This window comes from Triturus cristatus, chromosome 7, assembly GCF_964204655.1.
Source record: "Triturus cristatus chromosome 7, aTriCri1.1, whole genome shotgun sequence".
Lineage (NCBI taxonomy): Eukaryota > Metazoa > Chordata > Amphibia > Caudata > Salamandridae > Triturus > Triturus cristatus.
The window spans coordinates 83059326-83072208 of record NC_140590.1 but is presented as its reverse complement, the minus strand read 5'-3'; the positions used below and the strand labels follow the sequence as shown (position 1 = coordinate 83072208).

The 12883-nt window shown below is 44.5% G+C and overlaps 1 protein-coding gene across 2 annotated transcripts in view; it reads left to right on the top strand.

The window, feature by feature from the left end:
- Positions 1 to 12883, top strand: part of LOC146808878 (phospholipase A2 inhibitor and Ly6/PLAUR domain-containing protein-like) — a 671205-nt gene that overhangs the window by 222168 nt on the left and 436154 nt on the right. The window lies entirely within an intron of this gene.

Genomic DNA, 12883 nt, shown 5'->3' with positions numbered 1-12883 from the left:
CAGGATGGTTTTTATCGTTCTATTATAGCGTTCCACCAGTCCATCCGTTTGCGGATGGTACACTGAGGTACGTATTTGTTTCACCTTCAGAATGTCACATATCTGCTTCATCAGGCGGGACACAAACGGGGTTCCTTGATCGGTTAACAGTTCAAGGGGGAACCCCACACGGGAAAAGAATGAGACCATAGCATGGGCAACTGCTGTGGTTTTTATGGATGACAGGGGTATGGCTTCGGGATATTTTGTGGCGTAATCGACCAAGACCAATATGTACTGGTGTCCCCTAGCTGATGTGATCAGGGGTCCTACCAGATCCATTCCCACCCTTTTAAACGGTACATCTATGATGGGTAGGGGTTGCAGTGGGGCTTTAGGTATAGCAGGGACGTTAACCAATTGACAGCGAGGACAAGCCGCACAGTATCGGGCGACTTCTTGGTATACCCCCGGCCAATAAAACTTAGGCAGGAGGTACTTCAGGGTATTTTCCTTGCCATAGTGCCCACCCCCTGTTTGGCTGTGGGCTAGTGCCAATACCTGTTCTCTGAAGGGGTGTGGTACTAGCAACTGTTCTTTTCGTTTATCCCCCTCCCGAGTGATCCTGTACAGTAACCCCCTTTGTATACAAAAGAAGGGTCCTACCTGGTTTGGTTGTTCTTCCTGGACCTGTTCCCACGCGTGCTGTAAGGTGGTATCATCTTTCTGGGTCGCTCTGAAGCTCCGTCCTGTTCTTGGGACTTCGCATAAGGAGGCAAAAACAGGGGAGGCTGAGACAGCTCTGGTAGAAAGATACCTGAGTTGGTCTTCCCTTTTTTCCCTTCGTGTTTTAGGGGTTTTGGGGGTACCTCCCTGTAACTCTTCATCATAAAAAGGGGCATCACACAACCAGGTTATTGGGTTTGATGAACTGGTGGATGTCTGTAGATAGTCATGGAATCTGGGGAGGTCTGTTCCTAACAGGACCGCTTCAGGGAGGGCTGATACTACCCCCACCCTCCGTAACAGGGATTCTCCTTCAATATCGAGGAGAACTTCCGCTAAGAGAAACAATTTCTTTTCCCCGTGAACACAAGTGACCTGTATACAGTCGTTGCCTAAATATTGGGATTCGCGTACCAGGGATTTATCTACAACAGTGTGGTGACACCCAGTGTCCAAAAAGGCGAAAACGGGTTTACCGTTTATATGTATTCTTTTCCTATACCGGTCAGGGGCTGTTCCTGTGACCAGCATACGTCCTCTAGTATACCCTACCTCCATGGGCTCTTGTTGGGAAGGACGGGAAGGACAGTGTCGGGCAATGTGTCCCCACTCAGCACAGTGGAAGCACTGGGGTCCAGACGGGATTTGTCCGGAGGGAGCAGCTCTGATCGGAGCCCGAGGGAGCACTTGCCCCCTCTGTTCTCCGTGGGGTATGATGGGCTTAATTGGAGGTTTTTGGGGACCTAGGTGGGTTCGGTTCAGAGGTGCTTTGAAGTCAGGGGAACGGTGGTATGCACATGCGAGGTCCACTGCTATCGTGACTGTGAGGTTGGGGTGTTGTTTGACCCATGCTCTGGTGGTATAGGGTAACGCCTCAAGGTACTGTTCTAGATACACTTTCTCGGTGAGGTCGTCAACGGAGGAGGTGGAGGGTTGCAACCACCGACTTCCTAGATCACGTATACGATAATATAGGTGTAAGAATCTCCTTTTGATGAAATAAGAAGTCTTGAGACCGGAAAACCTTGAAGAAAATGCAGGTTTTATTCCAAGTAATAGGACCCAACCAGTCCTACATCCAGCTCATCAGGACAACAGTTATCTTTTACCAACCGTCACCAGTACCAGCCCACACCTTCAAACCAACACATTCCTTAACCTAGGTAACAGCTAGAACATTCCTACCTCATAAAGAGAAGCTAGAGGAACCAGATGACACAAGCTAGACATCGCTGTGACAACCAGAATCCCACACACCTCCCTCCGATAACACACATAAAAAAACAGATGAATATATTTGTTCACAATAGTTTAAAACATTTCCCACCAAGAATCCCAAACATTAGGAAACATAGTCTTTTAAGTATTCTGGTTTCCTTTGAACCCTAGAAGATTTGCGTGAGAACTCAGACAACCTAGTTTCAATTCCCAAAGTATTCTCCGAATTCTCATCCAAATCTGAACACACACAAATTCTTCCTAAATTCCAAATTTTATGATCATTAGTTCTAACAGCATTACTGAAAACCTTAACCACATGCAAAGGTTTGGAGAAACTTACTTTTGAACCTGGAAGTCTAACTACAACCACATCCCCAACCTTGACCTTCGTATGCTTGGTAGATTTTCTCACATCAAAATTCTCCTTCCTGTATCGACACTTGTTCTCCTCTCTTACTCTCCACTCTTCATTGTTCTTTACAGGAGAATGACCACACACAGAGTCTCCCAACCGTCGAACCCAAGAGGGTTCAACCTGAGTGCAAGGAGCCCTTCCCCTAAAAAGAACAAAAGGAGACTGACCCGTAGAACTGTGTGGGGTCATTCTATACTCTTCGATTTTTTTCGAAACTTGTTCCTTCCAGTTTTTCCCAGAGCTTTTTGCTAAAGAGATCGTCTCCTTAATCACTCTGTTAAACCTTTCCACCATTCCATTAGTTTCTGGATGATACAACGAACATTTCTTGTGTGTAATACCTCTTTCCCTCAGAAACTTCTCCATCTCTCTAGATACCAGTTGTACACCATTATCCGTTAGAATTGACTCGGGAAAACCTTCTCTACCCCAAAGGTTTTCAAGAAAACGAATCACATGTACAGTCTCAATCCCAGAAGAAAATTGTATTTCAGGCCACCTGGAGAATAAGTCTAGTAAGACAAAAATATAACTCTGCTGACCATTAAAATGAATGGGACCCACAATATCCAAAGCCACCTCCTTCCAGGGGCCACTTGGAAGCTCCCTTATGACCATGGGTTGAACTCTAACCACTTTTGATTTTTCAGAAGCAGCACACACCGAACAATCTCTAATAACCCTCTCAATGCACAAATCCATTCCAGGCCACCAATAAGAACTCCGAAGCCGTTCCTTGGTCTTAGACATCCCAGAATGCAATTCCTGTGCCAAATCAACCAACTTCTCCCTTAATTCTAAAGGAGGTACCAACCGTGTTCCACGTACCAAAATTCCATCAAACACCCCCAACTCATCCTTCACACCCCAAAATTTCACAGCCTCAACCGAACCAGCCTTCTTTTTACACCACCCTCTCTGAATCAAACTCATCACTTCATTTAAAACAGGATCCTGAGTTAACTTCTCCCGCCATAAAGCCTCATCAATTATCCCAGAATCAACAAGACACACATGCGAATCACCCTCAGCCCAATCATCAATGTCATCCTCTTCATCACAAACATCCACCAACCTAGAAAGAGTATCCACCACTGTGTTCTCTATGCCAGGAATATACTTAACCTGAAAATCATACTCTTGAAGAGCTATAACCCACTTACTGATCCTTCCTGAAATCTGATCAATACCCTTCTTCTCAAAAATTTCACACAGTGGCTTGTGATCCGACCTGACAATAAATTTCGTACCCCACAAAAACTTCTTCAACTTCCTGACTGCCCAAAATACTGCAAGCGCTTCACGCTCAATCACAGAATAACGCGATTCCGCATCCTTAAGACCTCTCGAAATAAAAGTAACAGTATCCAAGCCATTCTCACCCTCCTGTTGTAACACTGCACCCAACCCTTTCAAGCTTGCATCTGTAGTTACCACTGAAGTTCTAGATGAACAAAACCCTTTTAGATTAGGCGCACTGCAAAGTTTTTTTTTAATCTCAATAAACTCTTCTTCACATTCCCGAGACCAATGAAACTCCACACCTCTCTTCAAAAGTGCTCTCATGCTCGAGCAATGTTCAGCAAAACCCTCTACAAATTTATTATAGTACTCCGCCATCCCAAAAAACTTCATCAATTCTTCCCTTGAAGCAGGAGGCGGCATGCGTGAGATCGTATTAACCAAATCAGGCTTCGGAGAGATGCCCTCACCAGAGATCACGTGCCCCAAGTAGTGAATGGAAGAGGTTTCAAAATGACATTTCTCAAGTTTTATAGTCAGGTTGGCATTCTCCAGCCTCCTCAACACATCAAAAAGTATCCTCTTATGCTCTTCAAGATCTTTCGCAAATATCAAAATATCGTCCTGATAGACACACACACCAACACAACCTTCCAGAACTTTTTCCATGGCTCGCTGAAATACCGATGCCGCCGACACCAAACCAAACGGCATTCTAACAAACCTAAATGTACCAAAAGGGGTGACAAAAGAAGTCAGATCCCTGGAGGACATATCCAACTCAATCTGATGGTATGCAGATGCCAAGTCAATAGTACTAAAAACTTTAGCACCCCCTAACAACAACAGTAATTCCGAAATATTAGGCAGTGGATATCTATCAACAACCACACATTTATTTAGTTGTCTCAAATCCACACACAAACGAAGAGAGCCATTGGCCTTGTGTGCAGCGACAACCGGAGCAAGCCACTCCGTACTAGAGACCTCCTCAATTATGCCCCCTTCTTTCAATTTTTCCAATTCTCTCTTCATCTCATCTCTCACAGCCAAAGGAACACCCCTAACTTTGCATGTTGAAGGTTTAGAGTCAGGACGTAAAGGTATACTCAATTTAAAATCCTTTAGACAACCTAAACCTTCCCTAAACACCTTTGGAAATTTACTTTTGATGTCACACAGCAGACTCCCTTCAGACTTTAGATGAACCATTTGAATGTTTTTTTTTAGATAAATAGGAGTAGAGCTCCCTGGATCCAACATAACCCCCAGATCAGCATGATGAAACCAGCTTATAATACTGTCACCCTTCTTGGAGACATACACCTTCCCTGATACATATCTACCACCGTATTCAATCAGACCCATGAAATACCCACACAGTGGTATCGGTTCTCCCCCATAAGCCAGAGGTCGTATGTCTGGTTTGAGCAGCTTAACCTTCCCAGCGAGTCTCTCCTGATAGAAAGTTTGTGAGATAATGGTAATTTTTGCCCCAGAATCAAATAAAACTCTTGTTTTCTCCCCCTCAACTTGAATCACATCTAAAGGTGAAGATCTATGTTCTCCCAAGATATTTTCTTGAGGATCAGCTTGAACTTGCACAACAACTTGACCACAAACAAAATCCTCCTCCTGAAGCCCAACACCCACAGTTCTGACATTACTGGAAGCATTTTTCGTTTTGCAAACCACAGCAAGATGGCCCTTGCGCTTGCACTTAGAACAAATTGCATTTAGCGCGGGACACTTACTATCATTTGCGTAATGGCCAAGTTTATCACACCTAAAGCATTTAGGAACAAAAGTTTTGTTAGGAACAAATGTTTTTGTTTTACTCTTTGCACCCTCAGCACTTTTAGACACATCTTTAGTACCATTACCTTCCTTTACAACCTGAACCGAGATCTTCCCATCATTTTTTAAGGTATCTACACACTTTAAAGAATGTTCAATTCTTTTCGCAACTTGCAACACCTCATCTAAGGAGGGTTCATCTCTTAACCAGAGTTCATCACGAACCTTTTCCAAGTTGCAACCTAACATAAACTGGTCCCTGATCCTTTCCTCCAAAAGCTGTTCAAACCTGCAGGAGGAAGCAAGCTTCCTTAGTTGGGTGACATATACTTCTACAGATTCTCCATCATTTGCAGTCTCCTGGTAAACTGATACCGCTCCAGAATTGTACTCACTTTAGGGAGGTAATGATTGTCTAATTTCCTTATACACACATCATATTCATTTAACCCCCTGCTCTCAACGGCCGAGAGATCAGCTAGATGATCAAAAACATCTTGCCCCTCCGAACCAAGACAGTGTAAGAGAAGGGCAGTTTTCCTCTCCGCCCCAAGATTATTACCACAGACCTTAGCATAATGCTCGAACACCTTCTTCCACTTCTTCCACCTGATAGTGGGTTTACCAGGCTCCGACAAAAAGAAGGGAGGAGCAGTCACATTCTGCATGGTTATTGCTTGGTCAAAAGTATTTACAAGAAAACTTAACGCAGAATTGCGTATTAGTATACCTCCCACACCAACTGCAAAATTATGCTCTATCACCCAATGTAGAACACCAAAGCAGTATATTCACAGTCACTGAAAATAAAGCATATAAATTCCCACTGCAAATAAGAAAAAAAACAATTACAGCCAAAGAACAGTAGATGGCAGCAACGCACAACGAAATGATGCGCACCTCGAGTTTTAAAGAAATACAACACATGGAATGCAACAGAGTCTCTGACGTTACGAGACTAAAACCATTGAATTCAGCTCTTCACCTCATAAGCTCTTCAATTATAGCTTCAATTATTATGCCACTAAGTGTTTAGCCTGAAATGTACTTGCTGCTTGGCTTCGTGAGTTTCTCACCAATATTCACACACTCAGCAGGCTTGAAAATAAAAAAAAACTCGATGACTCCACTTCCTCACGCCCGTAACGAATCTGCTGCTAGCGAGGCACTCGTATTTATTCTGAACTTCGTTGCCAAGGTTCCGACAGTCACGCTAATGACGACGCTGGTCTTCACCGAATCCCTTGGCAGGATTCTACCACGTCATCATTTGCCGTAGACAGTGAACAAGTGAGGAGCTCCTCCGGAGGCAGTTTGGTTCACGACGTTAAACTGGAACCTCCCCCGCAACTTCAATTACAAGACGTGGTAGTCTACCACAGCACCACGAAGCCGCGCCACTCAATACCAAACGTGGTAAGGTATGTCACACTGTGAAAGCAGTTCGAAGAAAGTCTTTAAAACTGTTTTGTGTAGCTTTAACAGCAAAAGCCAAATTCCATTTGACACTGAAAAATAACTAAGAAGGGCGAGCCCGTGACGAATAATTCATTCTAATTTTATTCCTTCACGGCGAGAGCTCCCAGCCCCCCAGTCTTAAAACAGAGTACTTCACATTGAATGTCAGAAAATCCCAGACTTTCCATATCAAGAGGGCGAGCCCGTGACGAATTTTTAAACCCAATTAAAACCTTCACGGCGAAAGCTCCCAGCCGCACCATGTAAAAACATAGTACCTTAAGGAAATGATAAAGCGTTGTGGATGTTGGGTCCTTCCTTGGTCCAGCTGCCGACTACGCCAATGTAAGAATCTCCTTTTGATGAAATAAGAAGTCTTGAGACAGGAAAACCTTGAAGAAAATGCAGGTTTTATTCCAAGTAATAGGACCCAACCAGTCCTACATCCAGCTCATCAGGACAACAGTTATCTTTTACCAACCGTCACCAGTACCAGCCCACACCTTCAAACCAACACATTCCTTAACCTAGGTAACAGCTAGAACATTCCTACCTCATAAAGAGAAGCTAGAGGAACCAGATGACACAAGCTAGACATCGCTGTGACAACCAGAATCCCACAATAGGGCCCTGGGGTTGTCACCTGCGGACCATTTTTCTTTCCTGAATCGAGACCTGTAATATTCCTGGTCACAACCCAACCTTTCCAGGATGGCCCTTTTAACGTCGGTATAGTTGGTGACCCCAGCTGGGTTGGCGGCTTGATACGCAGCCTGTAACTCTCCCGACAAGAGAGGTGCTATGTATTGTCCCCATCGTTCTGGTGGCCATGCGGCAGTAGAAGCCACTCTCTTAAAGTTCACAAAGAAATAATCAGGGTCATCCCCGGGTTGGAATTTCTGTAGCACTGAGCCCGGAACGTTTGGGTGCACCCTGGCGCTGGCTATAGTGTCTGTAAGGCGTTGGATCGCTGTGTCTTGTACTTGTTGGTTGGCTGTCAGGAGGGTTGCTTGCTCTTTTACGGCGGTATGCAGAGCCTCCCTATCCCGCTGGGCTAGTTTGGTTTGTTCTTCAAACACAAGCTGCAGGTGGCGTTGCCCTTCTGCCAACTGGGTGACAATTGTCTCCGTGGTGGGTTTCTATCTGGTCCCAGACAGAAGTATCCCACTTCTGACACCACGTGTGGTATTCCCCTTAGGCTGGGTGTCCCCTCCCGTTAGTTCACACACTATCCACACAGTTTTCTAGATTTTCGTTTATTAAGTTCAGAACCTCTATGTCGTCAACAGACAGAGTAGAAAGGAGTGTTTCTAGGCGTGTTTTGCGGGTTCCTCCCACTCAGGGCTCCTCTAGGCATCCGGGTTCTTCTCACGGGTTCGCAGGGCTCAGGCACGTATGGGAAACAGAAATAGAAACAAAAGAAACCAGGCTTTAGCCGACAGCACAACACGGCAGGGGGGTTTCAAGGGGAGGGAAGGGACCAAGGGTAGTGCCGGCCGTCACCTGGGACCTATCGCCCGTGATTAAGTGCCTAGGGGACAGGAAGGTCAGGTGACTGTTTGTGGATACCCCTCATGCGTCCCCACAGCCCACGAAAGACTCCCCAATACCCGCCCGGCACTTGCCTGCAGCCACGACCCTCCCCCGGCGCCGTGGTGATGGGTGACCCAGTCTCCTTGTTGTCGGGGAGATCAGCGGTCTCGGGCGCAGTGCTCCTTGAGCTGTTATCGACCTGGTCCTCCTCCGCGTCGTTCGCTCTCCACTCTTCTTCCTTCTCGCTCGTTCTCCGCTCTTCTTCCTTCTCGCTCGCTCTCCACTCTTCTTCCTTCTCGCTCGCTCTCCACTCTTCTTCCTTCTCGCTCGCTCTCCACTCTTCTTCCTTCTCGCTCGGTCTCTCCGATGGACAGCCTCTCGCTTCTTCCGTCAGTCTCAGGTGTCCATCATTCATTGTTCTATAGGGTGTCCTAGCCTTTCCCAAATATGAGAACTTCTGTCTTGTCTGTTTTGAGTTTAAGTCAGTTATTGTTCATCCAGACAGACAGCCTTCATGCATCTTTGGAACCTGTCTTTGAAGGTCGTTGGGTCATTTAACAGGGAGAGAATAAGTTGGGTTTTCTCAGCGTAGGAGATGATGTTTGAGTCCGTGACTTGCTTTTCACTCGTTCTCACTGCTTTCTCCTGCTGTTTCCCATTTTGTGTGTGCCCTCTCCCTGCTTTTCCCTAGTTTTTACTGCTTACTCCTGCTTTCCCCCCGTTTTTTGTGTGCCTCCTCCTTGTTTTTCCCTCATTTTCAGTGCTTTCCCCTTGCTTTTCACATTTTGTGTGCCTTTTGCTTACTTTTCCCTTGTTTTTACAGCTTTCTCCTTTCTTTTTTCCTCATTGCTGCTTCCGCATGCCGCCAGTTATTTCCCACCTCTAGCCTAGCCCCACCAACCACCTCCCAGGACTCACTTATTGGAGGCCGCATCGAACAAGTTCCAGGCCTCAGCTCTCCCCATGCTGCTTCATCGTTCTTGCTCAGTGCTTCTTCCCTCACTCTCACTGCTTTCTCCTACATTTTTTCCTAGTTTTTTTGTGTGCGTTCCTTTTGATTTTTTCCTCATTCTCACACCTTTCTGCTTGCTTTTTCCCCTGTTTTTGTATGCCTTCTGCTTACTTTTCCCTCACTGCTTTCTCCTTGCTTTAACCCATCTTCTGTGTACCTGCTCCGTGCTTTTCCCTCATTTTTCACTGATTTCTTCTTGCTTTTCCTGAATTCTCACTCCTTTCTTCTTGCATTTTTTTACATGCCTTCTCCCTGCTTTTCGCTCATTTTCACTGCTTTCACCTGCTTGTCCCGTTTTAGTTGCCTCTTCCTTGCTTTTCCCTCGTTTTCACTTCTTTCCCTCTGCTTTTCCCTCGTTTTTCAATGCTTTCTCATTGCTTTTTCTTCTATTTTTTAAGTGTCTTTTCCATGCTTTTCCCTTTTTTTCACTGCTTTCTCCTTACTTTCTCCTTTTGTTTTTTGAGGGCCTTCTCCCTGCTTTTCCCTCATTCTCACTGCTTTCCCCTTGCTTTGTACCCTGTTTTTTCAGTGCCTTCTCCTTGCTTTTCCCTAATTTTCACTGCTTTCTACTTGCTTTTTCCCAGTTTTTGAGTGTTTTTTTCTTGTTTTTCCCTAATTTTCACTGCTTTCTCCTTCCTTTTCCCATTTTTCTGTTTTCTGTGCCTTCTCCTTGCTTTCCCTCATTTTCCACTGCTTTCTCCTTGCTTCTTCCCTGTGTTAGGTGTGCCTTCTCCTGCGTTTCCCCCATTCTCACTGCTTTCTCCTGTTTCCCCCCTGTTTTTGTGTGCCTTATCCGTGCTTTTACCTCGTTTTCACTACTTTCTCCTTGCTTTTCGCTCCATTTGTGTGCACTTTCCCTACTGAACTCTGGACCACCACCTCACTTCCAGAATTCTGAAGGGTCCTCAATATTTGATGTTCGAATTACCCTTTGGGACCTGCAAGCACCTGGATACCCTGTCGGGTGATTAGCCATGCTTTACAAAACCTAATTGAATGATATAAATGTTCATTCCAAAATGTTCTTGCCATAGTCACTGGGTATACTATAAAGCTGATCTACACAAATTATTAATGTCTGCTCTTAGCTCCTAGTCCACCTCTCGTGCATCATTCTTTTCCTCTGAGGACATGTCCACGCTGTCTGTCAGGTCAGGCCCACTGTCCCTTAATGGCTCAGCTTTTCATAGGCATCGGTCTTAATGTCGTAGGTAATTGAAACAAGTATTCACCTATTGTGTTTCGATTTAGATGCCCGTATATAGGTTTCCCTAAATCATATCCTTATATAGGCACAATTCACATTGCCCCTATTTGGGCATAGAATCCCCGTCCTTATTTTGGCATTTGCCATGCTATCCAAATACAGGCATGGTCACGTACATCTGTCCATCCCCCGTCACAACGAGTTCTTAGAAACCAGACCCTTAAGTCGACGGGAATTTCCTTAGCTAGGATTATTGATTTCTCCAAGAACTCATCTATTATGCATGAACTACTATTCCTTAGGGGTTCATCCATGATGTCTTCCTCTGCCGGACTTTACATCAATGCTAGCATTCCTAAGCACCTTCCAGGTATAAATATATACCTTCCCTTACCATGGCAAACCACGGCGCGGCTCAGCACGACTTGACTGCACGGTTCGCCACGGCAAGTTAGGAAGAGACCATATCCCGGCCTGACACACTGACCAGACGCTGTCATCCCTGCTCGCAGAGAATCCAGCTTCCAGTGTTCTGACTCCCTTCGCGGTGTGTTATAGTGTGAGACCCGGAAAGAGATTCTCACCTCTCTCATTCTAAAGGTATGGAGCTGACTAGAACCTAGAGGGACTCTTGGCATACTAAACTTAGTATATACCATACTATAGAAAACAGCACCTACTTCTTACCTTGTACTACACTTAGGTTAGGTACACTGGGGTAGAACTACTTAGAAGCATCAGACGAGTATTCACTTTTTAGCCTGTGTTATATATGTATGTTTGTATGAATATATATCATAGCTAAAAGATAATGCTATTGCAGTATTATTTCTTCTTACTGCTTACGCTGTGCGTATTATATCTTACTTACTGTTCAATGATTGTAACAGCTCAACAAACAAGACTGTTCAATAAATCCTTTTATTGAAACGCCCTATCTATTTCAGTGTAGCTCTGGAGAAACTAAGCATGCACGATTGACTGAGTGAAACTGTTATCTATTGTTTCCACAATTCTGAGACGCGGTCCGATTCTAAGGGAAACAAACTTGTCATGTTAATGCGGTTGTCAGAAACTAATCCCTTCTTGTTCATTCGAGAAGTTTCTAGTGACCTCTGAGTTAGCTGGCACATACAAGTAATTAAGTTTAATGTACTCGATAGGAGCATACTGACCTTAGTCCAATGCAAAAATTATAGTGTATATAATTCCAATGCGCAGAGCCTACAAGGGAAATAGGAACTACACTACACACCTAGTGAGGCAAACATTTGGTTGTTGATGTTCTCCCAGTTACATGTTCAGATACCATTGTGGACAATTTCACTATGTATGCTATGGGGGGTATTTCATGAGGGGGAAGATGGGTACTGCCTCTTCCACATGAGCTACCTGGGCAGTGTATGGGATCAGTCCAACCCCAGTAAGTTCTGTAGAAATGACTAAAGTCTGCACAGGAATCCTTGGAAATGTTGTGACCTGGTCACCTGAATGAACTGAGCCCTCACTTTTTCTTCGGGATAAATTCTTATCCACATGCCAACAAGGTAATAATGTATCCATCAATTGACTCACCAAGGGCTTTCTCTTCCAAATGCAGATTGTAATGTGCTGTAATTTCCGGAATTTCTCATAACAAGCATAATGCAAAATTCCTGAAAGTTCACACATTTCATTGTGGGATTTTAAGCTTCACCTAGGCCTACTTCAGTAAACCAATCTCACTATAGGCAATTGCAAACACCTCTTCTATCCATGAGAGTAGTGGTGCCCCACTGCTGTTACATGCTATGTGGATAATTTAGTAAGGTTTTAGTGATACTTCATTCATTGCACATTTATTTTGACTTACTGCTTTTTTTTTTACAATTCACTGATGGGACATCTTATGTTGTCATCAAATATGCTAATTGGCTCTCACTTCCAGAAACTTTGAACACTTGAGAGGGCTGAATTGTGAGAGCTGTATTCTCTTAAAGGAACGCAGCTTTGTGACATGGCTTTAGACTGATGGCTCGACAGTGCACCTTGAGGCAAAATAAATGATGAGAGGCGATATACAAATAACCGGCAGCTTAAAAATAATTGAATCAATAAGAGAATAAAGGAAGAAGGATAACACCTAACCCCAACCCACTAGAGAAGGGCTAGACACTGCTTGCAGCTATATTCTGTTTCTAGTGATGAAACTATTGACAGAATAATAGACGAGATTTAAGACTGATGATGACCCACATTTCAGCGTTACGTGCAGTTACAGGAGTTTGACAGACATCTAAACAGTAAATTAGAA